The 21,195-nt window shown below is 33.9% G+C and overlaps 1 protein-coding gene across 1 annotated transcript in view; it reads left to right on the forward strand.

Annotated features, from left to right (window-relative positions):
- LOC137332839 (interferon-inducible GTPase 5-like) overlaps nucleotides 1-21,195 on the forward strand; it is a 380,546-nt gene that overhangs the window by 127,025 nt on the left and 232,326 nt on the right. The gene's annotated exons all lie outside the window — the stretch shown is intronic.

Raw genomic sequence — 21,195 nt, forward strand, 5'->3', positions numbered from 1 at the left:
AGGGGATGGGGGACAGACCGGGGAGGGGGTGGGAGACACACCGGGGGAGGGGATGGGGGACACAGCTGGGGAGAGGGTGGGGAGACACATTGTGGGGTGGGAGACACACCAGGAGAGGGGGTGGGGAGATGGGGAAGTTGGAGGTGAGCTGTGGTGAACAGACTGGTAATGGAAGAGATCGTTCTCAGTACAGTCAGTTGTTACACTCTCCCGACATTCACCTAAATTGTAAGGTCGCCTATTATTGCTCAGTTACTTCTTCAAAGTCACATATGAGTGGCCACCCTCCTAAAAGTCTTCCCTTTGTTACCCTCCTCGGTGATGCTCAGCCTGATGACTGGTCTGAAGAGCAGGCCGGCAGCTCCAGAGCGAGGACCCACTCGCCTCACTCACCAACTCTGTCACGGCACCTTACCAACTGAAGCAGCAGCCCACGTACACCACCTTGGTCCTATAATATAACACATGGTGATGCACTGAGCACCAGTGAGGTGGAGGAGCTGGGAGTGGAGGAGGGGCAGACAGCCGTGCCTCATCAGGGGTGGGGGAGAAATGACTGCCTTGGGCTGAGGATCCTGATTGCAGGATCCCAGTGACTGAGAGTAAAATGATCCTGTAGTATTGAACTCATGAGCTGCTAAGTCTGTTTCCGTGAATGTGCGAGGGGATCACACTCCATGCTTCATGCAGCTTGGTCGCGGTCTGGTGCTTTTAAGTGTGAAGCCATTGAAGGTGTGAGTGAGACAATGGCTTTCCATTGTAAGTTCCAACTGTGATGTGTGTCCAATGGGTATTAATGGTCAGCAATGAACGAGCTGTAACGTGTGTGGTCATCGCATGGGTCAGCAGGGAATGAGTAACAGGTTGCCCAGCAACACATTGTGGGATGGATACATGGGCCATGAACCTGGCAACCAGTCCCGTTGGGTAATGAACTTGGAAACTTACTTAAGGGCATCTCCCACACCTGGACCCAAGTCTTGCAGGTAGTGCAAGCTGCATTGATCATGGCCGCCTCCTCCAGACAGGCCTGCAGCACTTCTGTGCCCTGAGGAACCTGCCCTGGAGTGGAAAATGGGGCATTCCTCCTCCTTCTGTAACTATTGTACCAGTCACAGGTCTCTTCACTCAACATTTTGTCCCCAAAAGCTTTGGGAGAGGCTCAAGTGTGAATTAAAATATTTACAACCTTTTAAAGGGCTAACATATTTTTTGCCCCATCGGCAGCCACTTCCCTTTAAGTTGCTGCATCCCTTTATAGTTTCCCATCATTCCTTGTCATCAACCCTTTAAGATCTCCGACAAGTGATTTCCTTTCTCCCTCTGGTGATCACCCAGTGCCAGGCCCTAGTTCGCTGGGACCCACCACCTTGATTAAAATGAGACCGACTCGGGAAGTCCCAGTGAGACCAGCGCTCATCGAACTGATCAAATCCGAGTCCAGCTTTAGTCACCTCTCATCGGCCCCGTTATTGGACCTGAAATTCAGCCCCAATCATCACAATAACAGGTCCAAAGCACGACAATTTAATCCAATCACGACAAACATTTCATCTCAACTTCTGGTCATTGTGTCAGGTAAATTGAAATAGTATTTTTCAATCTGTAAACAGCAGACCAGGTCCTCATGTAGGGATTATGGGAAGATGTCTCACAATCCAGTTGTGCTGAAATATATCAGAGTGTAAAGTGTGTGACACGTGTTGGGTGGGGAAGAAACCCAGGTGGGAGAGTAGAAAGAGAAGGCTCGGTGGGTGGGGGATTATAACTGACTGCACTGGGGACCCGTTAAAATCCTCAGGCCCACTCTGGAATGGGCACTGACAGTGAGACTGGGCTTTTCCATTGTGAAAACACAGAGAATATTACAGACGATGGGAGAAATTGAATAGAATCTGGGTTTATATCCGGGCGTGTTGTTTTGTTAATTTGTTTCTCATGGCAATTATGCCAATTCATTTCATTTAACCTGCAATCCACAGCCTGAGCACAGGAGTCAATACAGCACGAGTGGGATTACCACTAAACACTGAACTACCGGAGAGACATCATGAACTGGACAGGACACAATTCAATGTGATGCTAATGACCACTTTATTTTACTGATTCTCCCAATCAAGGAAACTCCAATGATCAACATTATCTCTGAAAACATAGCAAGAAATGGAAATTCAGAATTACAGTCACCTTGACTGCGTTCAACTTGGTTCCATAGCATTAGATTAGGAACATAGGAAGGCCAATTCAGCCTCTTGAGCCTGTCCAACCATTCAATTAGATCATGGTTGATCTGTATCTTAACTCCCTTTATCTGCCTTGGTTCCATATGCACTGCAATTGGCACCATACTATTGGATTATAATGCTCATGGTTTTATACTATTTGATTACCATTGACTCCACACTATTGGATTATACAGTAATTGACTCTATACTATTGGATTATACTACAATTGACTCTATACTATTGGATTATACTGTAATTGACTCTATACTATTGGATTATGCTGTAATTGACTCTACATGATTGGATTATACTGCAATTGGCTTTATACCATTAGATTATACTGCAATTGACTCTATACTATTGGATTATACTGCAATTAACTCTATTCTATTAGATTATACTGCAATTGATGTGATCATAACATGATAGAATTTCACATCCAGTTTGAGAGCGAGGATCTTGGGTCTGAAACTACTGTATTAAACTTAAATAAGGGCAATTATAAAGTAATGAGGGCGGAATTGGCTAAAGTGGACTGGGTAAACAGATTAGATGGTATGCTGGTGGATAAGCAGTGGCAAACATTTAAAAAGATATTTCATGACTCGCAACAAAAATATATCCCTGTGAGGAAGAAAGACTCCACAAAAAGGGTGAACCAACCATGGCTAATTAAGGAAGTAAAGGATGGTATCAGGTTAAAAGAAAAAGCATACAACATGGCAAAGATTACGGTAAGCCCGAAGATTGGGAAAACTTTAAAAAACAGCAAAGGATGACGAAAAGAATAATAAAGAGGGAGAAAATAAGTTATGAGAGTAAACTAGCAAGAAATTTAAAAACTGACAGTAAAAGCTTCTACAAGTATATAAAAAGAGGGTAGCTAAAGTAAACATTGGTCCCTTAGAGGATGAGACTGGGGAAATAATAATGGAAAACAAGGAAATGGCAGAGGAATTGAACAGATATTTTGTATCTGTCTTCACAGTAGAAGACACTAATAATGTACCAATAATAGTAGAAAATCAAGGGGCAAAGGGGAGGGAGGAACTAAAAACAATCACTATCACTAGAGAAAAAGTATGAGGTAAACTAATGGGTCCAAAGGCTGACAAGTCCCTTGGACCTGATGGCTTGCATCCGAGGGTCTTAAAGGAAGTGGCTACAGGGATAGTGGATACATTGGTTGTAATCTTCCAGAATTCACCAGATTCTGGAAAGGTCCCAGCGGATTGGAAAATCGCAAACGGTACACCCCTATTCAAGAGGGGAGTGAGACAGAAAGCAGATAACTACAGACCAGTTAGCCTAACATCTGTCATTGGGAAAATGCTAGAATCCATTATTAAGGAAGTAGTAGCAGGACATTTGGAGACTCATAATACAATCAAGGACAGTCAACATGGTTTTATGAAGGGAAATTGTGTCTGACAAATTTATTAGAGTTCTTTGAGGAAGTAACGGGCAGGGTGGATAAAGGGCAACCAATGAATGCAGTATATTTGGATTTCCAAAAGGCATTCGATAAGGTGCCACATAAAAGATTACTGCACAAGATAAGAGCTCATGGTATTGGGGGTAATATACTGGCATGGATAGAGGATTGGCCAACGAACAGAAAACAAAGAGTCGGGATAAAAGGTTCATTTTCAAAATGGCAATCTGTAACTAGTGGGGTGCCGCAGGGCTCGGTGCTGGGGCCTCAACTATTTACAATATATATCAATGACTTGGATGAAGGAACAGAGTGTCTTGTGGCCAAATTTGCTGATGAAACAAAGATAGGTGGAAAAGCAAGTTGTGATGAGGACACAAAGTGTCTGCAAAGGGATATTGACAGGTTAAGCGAATGGGCAAAAATTTGGCAGATGGAATATAATGTGGGAAAATGTGAAGTCATCCACTTTGGGAGGAAAAATAAAAAAGCAAAATATTATTTGAATGGAGAAATACTACAAAATGCTGCGGTACAGAGGGATCTGGGTGTCCTCGTACATGAAACACAAAAAGTCAACACACAGGTGCAGCAGGTAATCCGGAAGGCAAATGGAATATTGGCCTTTATTTCTCGGGGGATGGAGTGCAAAAGCAGGGAAGTCATGCTACAACTGTACAGGGTGCTGGTGAGAACACACCTGGAGTACTGCGTACAGTTCTGGTGCCCTTATTTAAGGAAGGACATACTTGCATTGGAGGCAGTTCAGAGAAGGCTCACTAGGTTGATTCCGCGTATGGAAGCGTTGTCTTATGAGGAAAGATTGAACAGGTTGGGTCTATACTCATTGGAGTTTAGAAGAATGAGAGGCGAACTTATTGAAACATACAAGATTCTGAGGGGACTCGATAGGGTAGATGCTGAAAGGATGTTACCCCTCGTGGGGGAATCTAAAACTTGGGGGCATCGTCTCAGAATAAGGGGTCACCCATTTAAGATGGAAATAAGGAGGAATTTCTTCTCCCAGAGGGTCGTGAATCTTTGGAAATCTTTACACCAAAAAGCTGTGGAGGCTGAGTCATTGAATACATTCAAGGCTGAGTTATACAAATTTTTGATCAGCAAGGGAGTCAAAGGATATGGGGAAAAGGCAGGAAAGTGGAGTTGAGGTAAAAATCAGGAGAGCCATGATCTCATTGAATGGCAGAGCAGGCTCGACGGGCTGAATGGCCTACTCCTGCTGCTATCTCTTAAAGTCTTATGGTCTAATTGACTCTATACTATTAGATTATATTTCAATTGACTCTATACTATTAGATTATAACGCAATTGACTCTATACTATTGGATTACACTGTAATTGACTCTATACTATTAGATTATACTGTAATTGACTCTATACAAATCGACTATACTGCAATTGACACTATACTATTGGATTATACTGCAATTGGCTCTTTCCTATTAGATTACACTGTAATTGACTCTATACTATTAGATTATACTGCAATTGACGCTGTTCTATTCTACACTGTAATTGGCTCTATACTATTGGATTATACTGAAATTGACTCTATACCTTTGGATTTTACTGCTATTGGCTCCATACTATTGGATTATATTGCCATCTACTCAATATTATTGGATTATACTGCAATTGGCTCTATAATATTAAATTATACTGCAATTCAATCTATGCTATTAGATTATACCGTAATTGACTCTACACTATTGGATTATATTGCAATTGGCCCTATACCAATGGATAATACTGCAATTGACTCTATACTTTTTGATTATACTACAATTGACAATACTATTGGATTATACTGTAATTGACTCTATATTGTTAGATCATATGCAAATGAGACTATACTATTAGATTATACTGCAATTGTCTCTATACTATTAGATTGTACTGCAATTGGCTCTATAATATTAGATTATACCGCAATTGACTCTATACTATTCGATGATAGCATTACTGACTCGATGCTATTAGATTATACTGTACCTGACTCTATACTATTGGATTATACTACAATTGACTATAGACTATAAGATTTTACGACAAATGAGTCTATACAATTAGATTACACTAATTGACTCTGTACTATGAGATTATACTGCAATTGGTTCTATACTATTGGATTATACTGCAATTGACTCTATACTATTGGATTATACTGTAATTGGCTCTATAATATTAGATTATACTGCAATTGACTTTATACCAATAGATAATACTACAATTGATGCAATACTATTGGATCATACTGTAATTGACTCTATACAATTAGATTATACTGCAATTGACACTTTCCTATTAGATTATACTGCAATTGACTCTATACTATTAGATTATACTGCAATCGACTCTATACTATTGGATTATACTGCAATCGACTCTATACAATTAGATTATACTGCAATTGACACTTTCCTATTAGATTATACTGCAATTGACTCTATACTATTAGATTATACTGCAATCGACTCTATACTATTGGATTATACTGCAATCGACTCTATACAATTAGATTATACTGCAATTGACACTTTCCTATTAGATTATACTGCAATCGACTCTATACTATTGGATTATACTGCAATTGGCTCTATACAATTGGATTATACTGCAATTGGCTATATGCTATTGGATTACACTGCAATTGACTCAATACTATTTGATTATACTGCAATTGACTCTATACTAGTAGATTATACTGCAATTGACTGTATAATTAGATTATACTGCAATTCAATCTATACCATTACATTATACTGTCATTGACTCCATACAATTAGATTGTGCTGCAATTGACTCTATGCAATGAGATAATACTGTAATTGACACTATACTATGAGGTTACACTGCAATTGACCCTATACTATTGGATTATACTGCAATTGACTCTTTACGATTATATTATACTGTAATTGACTCTATACTATTAGATTATACAGTAATGGACACTATATTATTGGATTATACTGGAATTGACTCTTTCCGAGTAGATTATACTACAATTGACTCTACACCAATAGATTATACTGCAATTCACTCTATAATATTGGATTATACTGGAATTGACTCTGTACTATTAGATTATACAGCAATTGACTCTATACTGAAGGGTTATACTACAATTGACTCTATACTAATAGATTACACTGCAATTGACTCTATAATATTGGATTATACTGCAATTGACACTATACTATTAGATTAGACTGCAATTGACCCAACACTATTGGATTAAACTGTAATTGGCTCTATATTATTAGATTATACTGCAATTGACTGTACTATTGGATTATATTGGAGTTTGCTCTATACTATTAGATTATACTTCAATTGACTCCATACTATTCGGTTATACTTTAATTGACTCTATACTATTAGATTGCACTGCAATTGACTCTATACTACTGGATTATATTGAAATTGGCTATATACTATTGGGTTATACTGCAATTGACTCTATACTATTAAATTTTGCTGCAATTGACTCTATAATATTGGATTATACTGCAATTGACACTATACTATTAGATTATACTGCAATTGACTCCATACTATTGGATTATACTGCAATTGACTCGATATTATTAAATTTTGCTGCAATTGACTCGATATTGTTGGATCATACTGCTATTGACACTATACTATTAAATTTTGCTGCAATTGACTCGATATTGTTGGATTATAATGTTATTAACTCTATACGATTAGATTACACTGCAATTGACTCGATAATATGAGATTATGCTGCAATTGGCTCTATACTATTAGATAATACAGCAAATGACTCTATACTATTGGATTATACTGCAATTGGCTCTGTACTATTAGATAATACAGCAATTGGCTCTATACTATTGGATTATACTGCAATTGTCTCTATACTATTAGATTACACTGCAATTGACTCTATACTAATGGATTATACTACAATTGACTCTATTATATTGGATTATACTGCAATTGACTACACTATTGGATTACACTGTAATTGACTCTGTACTGTTAGACTATACTGTAATTGAGTCGATACTACTGGACTATACTGCAATTGACTCTATGCGATTACATTATGCAGCAATTGACTCTATACTATTGGATTATATTGCAATTGACTGTATACTATTAGATAATTCTGTAATTGACTCGATACTGTTGGATTATACTGTAATTGACTCTCTACTATTAGATTATACTGCAATTGACTCTATACTGTGAGGTTAAACTGCATTTGGCTCTATACTATTAGATTATAGTGCAATTGACTCTGTACTATTGGATTGTACTGCAATTGACTCTATACTATTAGGTTATACTGCAATTGACTCCATACTGTTGGATTTTCTGCAATTGACTCGACACTATTGGATTTTACTGCAATTGACTGTGGAAAACCATAAAGAAATGCCTGACCAAATTAACTTTCTAATACACCTAAACCATAAAGCTGACCATATTAATTTCCTAATACCCTTAAAACCAAAAAAAAGAAGTAAAGCATGATGGATAAGTTGACCATGTTAGCTGACCAGCTGAATATAATAGAAAGCTTATGTTTTAGTTCTCACCAAAGAAACACAGAAGAGCTATTGTCTGCTTATGAGATAACTGTCCGACTAACAGAAATGAATGACCATATAGCCTTGAGACTAGGTACAGACCCACTGATAAGAAAAACTGTTACTAAGTAAACGTGCTTTCCCAGACAATGTTTAAAAGAATCACGAGGCAGTCATGAGGAACCAGAGGGTGGGTTCCCTATTTTGATTGACTAACCACTTGAACGAATAAAGAATGTACATGTACGCCCATATTCTATGATAGACAGTCATTACTAATTAAACTGTATAAATGTGAACTGTCTTCCTATGTACAGTGAAGAGGTTGTTCTAACCATTGTTTTAGAGCACTCTTCCCTTGAGCTCAAGTTTCTTTTAATTAAAATTCTTACTTGTCTGAAAATAAGTGTTTGGAGTTAATGCATTGTATATAATAGGTAATTAAGTCTTCGACAGTACTGTTGGATTTTCTGCAATTGACTAGACACTATTAGATTATACAGCAATTGACTCGATACTAATGGGTGATACTACAATTGACTCTATACTAAAAGATTATACTGCAATTGACACTATACGAGTAAATTACACTGCAATTGTCTCTATATGATTCGATTACACTGCAATTGACTCTATACGAATGGATTATACTACAATTGACTCTATAATATTGGATTATACAGCAATTGGCTCTATACTATTGGATAATACTGCAATTGACTCAATATTATGAGATTATACAGCAATTGACTCAAAAATATGGGATTATACTGCAATTGACTCTACACTATTGGATTACAGTGTAATTGACTCTATACTGTTAGACTATACTGTAATTGAGTCCATACTACTGGATTATACTGCAATTGACTCTATACGATTACATTATGCTGCAATTGACTCTATACTATTGGATTATGCTGCAATTGACTCTATACTGTTAGATAATACTGTAATTGACTCTATACTGTTGGATTATACTGTAATTGACTCTATACTATAAGATTATACTGCAATTGACTCTATACTATTGGATTGTACTGCAATTGACTCTGTACTATGGATTATACTGCAATTGACTCTGTACTATTCGATTATACAGCAATTGACTCTATACTATTAGATTATACTGCAATTGACTCTATACTATTAGATTATACTGCTATTGACACTATACAATTAAATTTTGCTGCAATTGACTTGATATTGTTGGATTATAATGTTATTAACTCTATACGATTAGTTTAGACTGCAATTGACTCTATAATATGAGATTATGCTGCAATTGGCTCTATTCTATTGGATTATACAGCAATTGGCTCTATACTATTGGAAAATACTGCAATTGATTCAATATTATGAGATTATACAGCAATTGGCTCTATACTATTAGATAATACAGCAATTGACTCTATAATATGGGATTATACTGCAATTGACTCTACACTATTGGATTACACTGTAATTGACTCTATACTGTTAGACTATACTGTAATTGAGTCCATACTACTGGATTATACTGCAATTGACTCTATACGATTACATTATGCTGCAATTGACTCCATACTATTAGATTTTACTGCAATTGACTCTATATTACAGGATTATATTGTAATTGGCTCTATACTATTAGGTTATACAGCAATTGACTCTATACGATTCGATTATACAGCAATTGACTCTATACTATTAGATTATACTGCAATTGACTCTATACTATTAGATTATACTGCTATTGACACTATACAATTAAATTTTGCTGCAATTGACTTGATATTGTTGGATTATAATGTTATTAACTCTATACGATTAGTATAGACTGCAATTGACTCTATAATATGAGATTATGCTGCAATTGGCTCTATTCTATTGGATTATACAGCAATTGGCTCTATACTATTGGAAAATACTGCAATTGATTCAATATTATGAGATTATACAGCAATTGGCTCTATACTATTAGATAATACAGCAATTGACTCTATAATATGAGATTATGCTGCAATTGGCTCTATACTATTGGATTATATTGCAATTGACTCTATACTGTTAGATAATACTGTAATTGACTCTATACTATTGGATTATACTGCAATTGACTCTATACTGTTCGATTTTCTGCAATTGACTCTGCACAATTGGATTTCACTGCAATTGACTCAATACTATTGATTTTACTGCAATTAACTCTGTACTATTGGATTATATTGTTGTTGGCTCTCTACTATTAGATTATACTGCAATTGCCTCTATACTACTGGATTATATTGTAATTGGCTCTATACTATTAGGTTATACTGCAATTGACCCTATACGAATCGATTATACTACAATTGACTCTATACTATTGGATTATACTGCAATTGACTCCATACTATTGGATTATACTGCAATTGACTCTATACTATTAAATTTTGCTGCAATTGACTCTATACTGTTAGATAATACTGTAATTGACTCTATACTGTTGGATTATACTGTAATTGACTCTATACTATAAGATTATACTGCTATTGACTCTATACTATTGGATTGTACTGCAATTGACTCTGTACTATGGATTATACTGCAATTGACTCTGTACTATTCGATTATACAGCAATTGACTCTATACTATTAGATTATACTGCAATTGACTCTATACTATTAGATTATACTGCTATTGACACTATACAATTAAATTTTGCTGCAATTGACTCGATATTGTTGGATTATAATGTTATTAACTCTATACGATTAGTTTAGACTGCAATTGACTCTATAATATGAGATTATGCTGCAATTGGCTCTATTCTATTGGATTATACAGCAATTGGCTCTATACTATTGGAAAATACTGCAATTGATTCAATATTATGAGATTATACAGCAATTGGCTCTATACTATTAGATAATACAGCAATTGACTCTATAATATGGGATTATACTGCAATTGACTCTACACTATTGGATTACATTGTAATTGACTCTATACTGTTAGACTATACTGTAATTGAGTCCATACTACTGGATTATACTGCAATTGACTCTATACGATTACATTATGCTGCAATTGACTCCATACTATTAGATTTTACTGCAATTGACTCTATATTACAGGATTATATTGTAATTGGCTCTATACTATTAGGTTATACAGCAATTGACTCTATACGATTCGATTATACAGCAATTGACTATACTATTAGATAATACTGCTGTTGACACTATACTATTAAATTTTGCTGCAATTAACTCGATATTGTTGGATTATAATGTTATTAACTCTATACGATTAAATTACACTGCAATTGACTCTATAATATGAGATTATGCTGCAATTGGCTCTATACTATTGGATTATATTGCAATTGACTCTATACTGTTAGATAATACTGTAATTGACTCTATACTATTGGATTATACTGCAATTGACTCTATACTGTTGGATTTTCTGCAATTGACTCTGCACAATTGGATTTCACTGCAATTGACTCAATACTATTGATTTTACTGCAATTAACTCTGTACTATTGGATTATATTGTTGTTGGCTCTCTACTATTAGATTATACTGCAATTGCCTCTATACTACTGGATTATATTGTAATTGGCTCTATACTATTAGGTTATACTGCAATTGACCCTATACGAATCGATTATACTACAATTGACTCTATACTATTGGATTATACTGCAATTGACTCCATACTATTGGATTATACTGCAATTGACTCGATATTATTAAATTTTGCTGCAATTGACTCGATATTGTTGGATTATAATGTTATTAACTCTATAAGATTAGATTACACTGCAATTGACTCGATAATATGAGATTATGCTGCAATTGGCTCTATACTATTAAATTTTGCTGCAATTGACTCGATATTGTTGGATTATAATGTTATTAACTCTATAAGATTAGATTACACTGCAATTGACTCGATAATATGAGATTATGCTGCAATTGGCTCTATACTATTAGATAATACAGCAATTGACTCTATACTGTTGGATTATACAGCAATTGGCTCTATAATATTAGATAATACAGCAAATGACTCTATACTATTGGATTATACTGCAATTGGCTCTGTACTATTAGATAATACAGCAATTGGCTCTATACTATTGGATTATACTGCAATTGTCTCTATACTATTAGATTACACTGCAATTGACTCTATACTAATGGATTATACTACAATTGACTCTATTATATTGGATTATACTGCAATTGACTACACTATTGGATTACACTGTAATTGACTCTGTACTGTTAGACTATACTGTAATTGAGTCGATACTACTGGACTATACTGCAATTGACTCTATGCGATTACATTATGCAGCAATTGACTCTATACTATTGGATTATATTGCAATTGACTGTATACTATTAGATAATTCTGTAATTGACTCGATACTGTTGGATTATACTGTAATTGACTCTCTACTATTAGATTATACTGCAATTGACTCTATACTGTGAGGTTAAACTGCATTTGGCTCTATACTATTAGATTATAGTGCAATTGACTCTGTACTATTGGATTGTACTGCAATTGACTCTATACTATTAGGTTATACTGCAATTGACTCCATACTGTTGGATTTTCTGCAATTGACTCGACACTATTGGATTTTACTGCAATTGACTGTGGAAAACCATAAAGAAATGCCTGACCAAATTAACTTTCTAATACACCTAAACCATAAAGCTGACCATATTAATTTCCTAATACCCTTAAAACCAAAAAAAAGAAGTAAAGCATGATGGATAAGTTGACCATGTTAGCTGACCAGCTGAATATAATAGAAAGCTTATGTTTTAGTTCTCACCAAAGAAACACAGAAGAGCTATTGTCTGCTTATGAGATAACTGTCCGACTAACAGAAATGAATGACCATATAGCCTTGAGACTAGGTACAGACCCACTGATAAGAAAAACTGTTACTAAGTAAACGTGCTTTCCCAGACAATGTTTAAAAGAATCACGAGGCAGTCATGAGGAACCAGAGGGTGGGTTCCCTATTTTGATTGACTAACCACTTGAACGAATAAAGAATGTACATGTACGCCCATATTCTATGATAGACAGTCATTACTAATTAAACTGTATAAATGTGAACTGTCTTCCTATGTACAGTGAAGAGGTTGTTCTAACCATTGTTTTAGAGCACTCTTCCCTTGAGCTCAAGTTTCTTTTAATTAAAATTCTTACTTGTCTGAAAATAAGTGTTTGGAGTTAATGCATTGTATATAATAGGTAATTAAGTCTTCGACAGTACTGTTGGATTTTCTGCAATTGACTAGACACTATTAGATTATACAGCAATTGACTCGATACTAATGGGTGATACTACAATTGACTCTATACTAAAAGATTATACTGCAATTGACACTATACGAGTAAATTACACTGCAATTGTCTCTATATGATTCGATTACACTGCAATTGACTCTATACGAATGGATTATACTACAATTGACTCTATAATATTGGATTATACAGCAATTGGCTCTATACTATTGGATAATACTGCAATTGACTCAATATTATGAGATTATACAGCAATTGACTCAAAAATATGGGATTATACTGCAATTGACTCTACACTATTGGATTACAGTGTAATTGACTCTATACTGTTAGACTATACTGTAATTGAGTCCATACTACTGGATTATACTGCAATTGACTCTATACGATTACATTATGCTGCAATTGACTCTATACTATTGGATTATGCTGCAATTGACTCTATACTGTTAGATAATACTGTAATTGACTCTATACTGTTGGATTATACTGTAATTGACTATACTATAAGATTATACTGCAATTGACTCTATACTATTGGATTGTACTGCAATTGACTCTGTACTATGGATTATACTGCAATTGACTCTGTACTATTCGATTATACAGCAATTGACTCTATACTATTAGATTATACTGCAATTGACTCTATACTATTAGATTATACTGCTATTGACACTATACAATTAAATTTTGCTGCAATTGACTTGATATTGTTGGATTATAATGTTATTAACTCTATACGATTAGTTTAGACTGCAATTGACTCTATAATATGAGATTATGCTGCAATTGGCTCTATTCTATTGGATTATACAGCAATTGGCTCTATACTATTGGAAAATACTGCAATTGATTCAATATTATGAGATTATACAGCAATTGGCTCTATACTATTAGATAATACAGCAATTGACTCTATAATATGGGATTATACTGCAATTGACTCTACACTATTGGATTACACTGTAATTGACTCTATACTGTTAGACTATACTGTAATTGAGTCCATACTACTGGATTATACTGCAATTGACTCTATACGATTACATTATGCTGCAATTGACTCCATACTATTAGATTTTACTGCAATTGACTCTATATTACAGGATTATATTGTAATTGGCTCTATACTATTAGGTTATACAGCAATTGACTCTATACGATTCGATTATACAGCAATTGACTCTATACTATTAGATTATACTGCAATTGACTCTATACTATTAGATTATACTGCTATTGACACTATACAATTAAATTTTGATGCAATTGACTTGATATTGTTGGATTATAATGTTATTAACTCTATACGATTAGTTTAGACTGCAATTGACTCTATAATATGAGATTATGCTGCAATTGGCTCTATTCTATTGGATTATACAGCAATTGGCTCTATACTATTGGAAAATACTGCAATTGATTCAATATTATGAGATTATACAGCAATTGGCTCTATACTATTAGATAATACAGCAATTGACTCTATAATATGAGATTATGCTGCAATTGGCTCTATACTATTGGATTATATTGCAATTGACTCTATACTGTTAGATAATACTGTAATTGACTCTATACTATTGGATTATACTGTAATTGACTCTATACTATAAGATTATACTGCAATTGACTCTATACTATTGGATTGTACTGCAATTGACTCTGTACTATGGATTATACTGCAATTGACTCTACACTATTGGATTACATTGTAATTGACTCTATACTGTTAGACTATACTGTAATTGAGTCCATACTACTGGATTATACTGCAATTGACTCTATACGATTACATTATGCTGCAATTGACTCCATACTATTAGATTTTACTGCAATTGACTCTATATTACAGGATTATATTGTAATTGGCTCTATACTATTAGGTTATACAGCAATTGACTCTATACGATTCGATTATACAGCAATTGACTATACTATTAGATAATACTGCTGTTGACACTATACTATTAAATTTTGCTGCAATTAACTCGATATTGTTGGATTATAATGTTATTAACTCTATACGATTAGATTACACTGCAATTGACTCTATAATATGAGATTATGCTGCAATTGGCTCTATACTATTGGATTATATTGCAATTGACTCTATACTGTTAGATAATACTGTAATTGACTCTATACTATTGGATTATACTGCAATTGACTCTATACTGTTGGATTTTCTGCAATTGACTCTGCACAATTGGATTTCACTGCAATTGACTCAATACTATTGATTTTACTGCAATTAACTCTGTACTATTGGATTATATTGTTGTTGGCTCTCTACTATTAGATTATACTGCAATTGCCTCTATACTACTGGATTATATTGTAATTGGCTCTATACTATTAGGTTATACTGCAATTGACCCTATACGAATCGATTATACTACAATTGACTCTATACTATTGGATTATACTGCAATTGACTCCATACTATTGGATTATACTGCAATTGACTCGATATTATTAAATTTTGCTGCAATTGACTCGATATTGTTGGATCATACTGCTATTGACTCTATACTATTAAATTTTGCTGCAATTGACTCTATACTGTTAGATAATACTGTAATTGACTCTATACTGTTGGTTTATACTGTAATTGACTCTATACTATAAGATTATACTGCAATTGACTCTATACTATTGGATTGTACTGCAATTGACTCTGTACTATGGATTATACTGCAATTGACTCTATACTATTCGATTATACAGCAATTGACTCTATACTATTAGATTATACTGCAATTGACTCTATACTATTAGATTATACTGCTATTGACACTATACAATTAAATTTTGCTGCAATTGACTCGATATTGTTGGATTATAATGTTATTAACTCTATACGATTAGTTTAGACTGCAATTGACTCTATAATATGAGATTATGCTGCAATTGGCTCTATTCTATTGGATTATACAGCAATTGGCTCTATACTATTGGAAAATACTGCAATTGATTCAATATTATGAGATTATACAGCAATTGGCTCTATACTATTAGATAATACAGCAATTGACTCTATAATATGGGATTATACTGCAATTGACTCTACACTATTGGATTACATTGTAATTGACTCTATACTGTTAGACTATACTGTAATTGAGTCCATACTACTGGATTATACTGCAATTGACTCTATACGATTACATTATGCTGCAATTGACTCCATACTATTAGATTTTACTGCAATTGACTCTATATTACAGGATTATATTGTAATTGGCTCTATACTATTAGGTTATACAGCAATTGACTCTATACGATTCGATTATACAGCAATTGACTATACTATTAGATAATACTGCTGTTGACACTATACTATTAAATTTTGCTGCAATTAACTCGATATTGTTGGATTATAATGTTATTAACTCTATACGATTAGATTACACTGCAATTGACTCTATAATATGAGATTATGCTGCAATTGGCTCTATACTATTGGATTATATTGCAATTGACTCTATACTGTTAGATAATACTGTAATTGACTCTATACTATTGGATTATACTGCAATTGACTCTATACTGTTGGATTTTCTGCAATTGACTCTGCACAATTGGATTTCACTGCAATTGACTCAATACTATTGATTTTACTGCAATTAACTCTGTACTATTGGATTATATTGTTGTTGGCTCTCTACTATTAGATTATACTGCAATTGCCTCTATACTACTGGATTATATTGTAATTGGCTCTATACTATTAGGTTATACTGCAATTGACCCTATACGAATCGATTATACTACAATTGACTCTATACTATTGGATTATACTGCAATTGACTCCATACTATTGGATTATACTGCAATTGACTCGATATTATTAAATTTTGCTGCAATTGACTCGATATTGTTGGATCATACTGCTATTGACTCTATACTATTAAATTTTGCTGCAATTGACTCGATATTGTTGGATTATAATGTTATTAACTCTATAAGATTAGATTACACTGCAATTGACTCGATAATATGAGATTATGCTGCAATTGGCTCTATACTATTAGATAATACAGCAATTGACTCTATACTGTTGGATTATACAGCAATTGGCTCTATAATATTAGATAATACAGCAAATGACTCTATACTATTGGATTATACTGCAATTGGCTCTGTACTATTAGATAATACAGCAATTGGCTCTATACTATTGGATTATACTGCAATTGTCTCTATACTATTAGATTACACTGCAATTGACTCTATACTAATGGATTATACTACAATTGACTCTATTATATTGGATTATACTGCAATTGACTACACTATTGGATTACACTGTAATTGACTCTGTACTGTTAGACTATACTGTAATTGAGTCGATACTACTGGACTATACTGCAATTGACTCTATGCGATTACATTATGCAGCAATTGACTCTATACTATTGGATTATATTGCAATTGACTGTATACTATTAGATAATTCTGTAATTGACTCGATACTGTTGGATTATACTGTAATTGACTCTCTACTATTAGATTATACTGCAATTGACTCTATACTGTGAGGTTAAACTGCATTTGGCTCTATACTATTAGATTATAGTGCAATTGACTCTGTACTATTGGATTGTACTGCAATTGACTCTATACTATTAGGTTATACTGCAATTGACTCCATACTGTTGGATTTTCTGCAATTGACTCGACACTATTGGATTTTACTGCAATTGACTGTGGAAAACCATAAAGAAATGCCTGACCAAATTAACTTTCTAATACACCTAAACCATAAAGCTGACCATATTAATTTCCTAATACCCTTAAAACCAAAAAAAAGAAGTAAAGCATGATGGATAAGTTGACCATGTTAGCTGACCAGCTGAATATAATAGAAAGCTTATGTTTTAGTTCTCACCAAAGAAACACAGAAGAGCTATTGTCTGCTTATGAGATAACTGTCCGACTAACAGAAATGAATGACCATATAGCCTTGAGACTAGGTACAGACCCACTGATAAGAAAAACTGTTACTAAGTAAACGTGCTTTCCCAGACAATGTTTAAAAGAATCACGAGGCAGTCATGAGGAACCAGAGGGTGGGTTCCCTATTTTGATTGACTAACCACTTGAACGAATAAAGAATGTACATGTACGCCCATATTCTATGATAGACAGTCATTACTAATTAAACTGTATAAATGTGAACTGTCTTCCTATGTACAGTGAAGAGGTTGTTCTAACCATTGTTTTAGAGCACTCTTCCCTTGAGCTCAAGTTTCTTTTAATTAAAATTCTTACTTGTCTGAAAATAAGTGTTTGGAGTTAATGCATTGTATATAATAGGTAATTAAGTCTTCGACAGTACTGTTGGATTTTCTGCAATTGACTAGACACTATTAGATTATACAGCAATTGACTCGATACTAATGGGTGATACTACAATTGACTCTATACTAAAAGATTATACTGCAATTGACACTATACGAGTAAATTACACTGCAATTGTCTCTATATGATTCGATTACACTGCAATTGACTCTATACGAATGGATTATACTACAATTGACTCTATAATATTGGATTATACAGCAATTGGCTCTATACTATTGGATAATACTGCAATTGACTCAATATTATGAGATTATACAGCAATTGACTCAAAAATATGGGATTATACTGCAATTGACTCTACACTATTGGATTACAGTGTAATTGACTCTATACTGTTAGACTATACTGTAATTGAGTCCATACTACTGGATTATACTGCAATTGACTCTATACGATTACATTATGCTGCAATTGACTCTATACTATTGGATTATGCTGCAATTGACTCTATACTGTTAGATAATACTGTAATTGACTCTATACTGTTGGATTATACTGTAATTGACTATACTATAAGATTATACTGCAATTGACTCTATACTATTGGATTGTACTGCAATTGACTCTGTACTATGGATTATACTGCAATTGACTCTGTACTATTCGATTATACAGCAATTGACTCTATACTATTAGATTATACTGCAATTGACTCTATACTATTAGATTATACTGCTATTGACACTATACAATTAAATTTTGCTGCAATTGACTTGATATTGTTGGATTATAATGTTATTAACTCTATACGATTAGTTTAGACTGCAATTGACTCTATAATATGAGATTATGCTGCAATTGGCTCTATTCTATTGGATTATACAGCAATTGGCTCTATACTATTGGAAAATACTGCAATTGATTCAATATTATGAGATTATACAGCAATTGGCTCTATACTATTAGATAATACAGCAATTGGCTCTATACTATTGGATTATACTGCAATTGTCTCTATACTATTAGATTACACTGCAATTGACTCTATACTAATGGATTATACTACAATTGACTCTATTATATTGGATTATACTGCAATTGACTACACTATTGGATTACACTGTAATTGACTCTGTACTGTTAGACTATACTGTAATTGAGTCGATACTACTGGACTATACTGCAATTGACTCTATGCGATTACATTATGCAGCAATTGACTCTATACTATTGGATTATATTGCAATTGACTGTATACTATTAGATAATTCTGTAATTGACTCGATACTGTTGGATTATACTGTAATTGACTCTCTACTATTAGATTATACTGCAATTGACTCTATACTGTGAGGTTAAACTGCAATTGACTCTATAATATGAGATTATGCTGCAATTGGCTCTATACTATTGGATTATATTGCAATTGACTCTATACTGTTAGATAATACTGTAATTGACTCTATACTATTGGATTATACTGCAATTGACTCTATACTGTTGGATTTTCTGCAATTGACTCTGCACAATTGGATTTCACTGCAATTGACTCAATACTATTGATTTTACTGCAATTAACTCTGTACTATTGGATTATATTGTTGTTGGCTCTCTACTATTAGATTATACTGCAATTGCCTCTATACTACTGGATTATATTGTAATTGGCTCTATACTATTAGGTTATACTGCAATTGACCCTATACGAATCGATTATACTACAATTGACTCTATACTATTGGATTATACTGCAATTGACTCCATACTATTGGATTATACTGCAATTGACTCGATATTATTAAATTTTGCTGCAATTGACTCGATATTGTTGGATTATAATGTTATTAACTCTATAAGATTAGATTACACTGCAATTGACTCGATAATATGAGATTATGCTGCAATTGGCTCTATACTATTAAATTTTGCTGCAATTGACTCGATATTGTTGGATTATAATGTTATTAACTCTATAAGATTAGATTACACTGCAATTGACTCGATAATATGAGATTATGCTGCAATTGGCTCTATACTATTAGATAATACAGCAATTGACTCTATACTGTTGGATTATACAGCAATTGGCTCTATAATATTAGATAATACAGCAAATGACTCTATACTATTGGATTATACTGCAATTGGCTCTGTACTATTAGATAATACAGCAATTGGCTCTATACTATTGGATTATACTGCAATTGTCTCTATACTATTAGATTACACTGCAATTGACTCTATACTAATGGATTATACTACAATTGACTCTATTATATTGGATTATACTGCAATTGACTACACTATTGGATTACACTGTAATTGACTCTGTA

The sequence above is a fragment of the Heptranchias perlo genome, chromosome 15 (assembly GCF_035084215.1).
Source record: "Heptranchias perlo isolate sHepPer1 chromosome 15, sHepPer1.hap1, whole genome shotgun sequence".
Lineage (NCBI taxonomy): Eukaryota > Metazoa > Chordata > Chondrichthyes > Hexanchiformes > Hexanchidae > Heptranchias > Heptranchias perlo.